This window comes from Frankliniella occidentalis, unplaced genomic scaffold (genome assembly GCF_000697945.3).
Source record: "Frankliniella occidentalis isolate FOCC.00 unplaced genomic scaffold, Focc_3.1 Scaffold17, whole genome shotgun sequence".
Taxonomy (NCBI): Eukaryota; Metazoa; Arthropoda; class Insecta; order Thysanoptera; family Thripidae; genus Frankliniella; species Frankliniella occidentalis.
In genome coordinates this window covers 2,992,051-2,993,439 of record NW_026267147.1, presented here as the reverse complement: position 1 = coordinate 2,993,439, position 1,389 = coordinate 2,992,051, and the positions used below count along the sequence as shown (strand labels likewise).

The 1,389-nt window shown below is 40.5% G+C and overlaps 1 protein-coding gene across 1 annotated transcript in view; it reads left to right on the top strand.

Annotated features, from left to right (window-relative positions):
- The window catches only part of LOC113214782 (E3 ubiquitin-protein ligase Rnf220-like), an 85,998-nt gene that overhangs the window by 38,743 nt on the left and 45,866 nt on the right, over window positions 1-1,389 (top strand). The window lies entirely within an intron of this gene.

The window sequence follows — 1,389 nt, the reverse complement described above, 5'->3', positions numbered from 1 at the left end:
TCCCAAAAAAATGCTGTTTTCAAAAAGTTCTCGGGACACATTGCCGCAGTAAACGGACTGACTAGTAGATACTAAAACGATTTTTTTCCGATTTTTTGAGTTGAATTTAGAGGTCGCGCATGAATTTTTAACGTTTTTTAACACAAAAACTGCGATTTTGCCCGAATTAGCGAGTTCTAGCCTCCCCTGGACGCTCCCTCATCATTCTGATGGCGCACACTCTTCCCCTCTATCCCTCTCTTGCCTAGCGGGGTGTCTAAACAGACTTTGACCCCTGTAAAATTATACCCCAAGAGAAGAAAGTAAAGTCCGAAACGGTGGTTCAGAGCCATACACAGTTAAAAAAAGTTGTCAAATTATCATAGTCTCTGTGATGACTAGCTTGTTAAAAAAACACTACCATTCGTTTTCATTGGCATGTGACAAAGTTCCTTCTATTTTGACCGTAGTGGTCCATAACAACGATCCCTACTTTTCACCATGTTGTAATACTACAACAAAACCGTTGGAATGTTTGATAGTAGCCAGATATATCGTAACAGAACCAACAAGTTTGTGTTATTACAAACTTATGGTGCTGGTAGACGTAAATGACCACTGTTTTGAAATTAAAAATTGTTTCAGAAAATTTTGTGAATGTTGTTGGATTAAAACATGTTGTGTTTTATTAACATTTGTTGCTAGCAAACTTTGCATCAAATGTGTTCTAAATTTTCAACAATTTTTTAACAGTGTACCATTATTGCTGCGGGCAATAACAGTACAGTTAGAATGTACAGTTTAGTTTATTTCCAATCATCTATTTTAAATGACACAGGTTTAAAACCAAAAGTAAAAAAAAAATTGCCGTAAAATATGTGAAAATCCCACAAATAGCCGTTTGGCCGATAGAGCGCGTAGCGCCGACTCCGACGGCAAGAATTCAACATTACTCTATTGTTTTGGTGTAATGTTCGTTGCTAGTTAAGGTACTCCTCACAGACGCAATTGAAGTTATTATAAATCCTTTTTTGGGGTATAAAAATGAAGTAAGCATGTGGTTCGGACCCCCGCAAAGTGATAGGGGCGAAAGAGGTATAGAGGGAAACAGTATGCAGAATCAGAACAGTGTGGGACCGTCCAGAGGAAGCTGCAACTCGCCAATTTCCCCAAAAACGCAGTTTTTGCGTTAAAAAACGTTAAAAATTCATGCGCGACCTCTAAATTCAACTCAAAAAATCGGAAAAAAATCGTTTTAGTATCTACTAGTTAGTCCGTTTACTGCGGCAATGTGTCCCGAGCACTTTTTGAAAACAGCATTTTTTTGGGACGGTCTACCTCGCGCCCCACTGGCGTGTCTCGCGGCACGGCCCGCCCGGCCAAGGCGAGCCCCCGGCGGGGTAGGCCTCC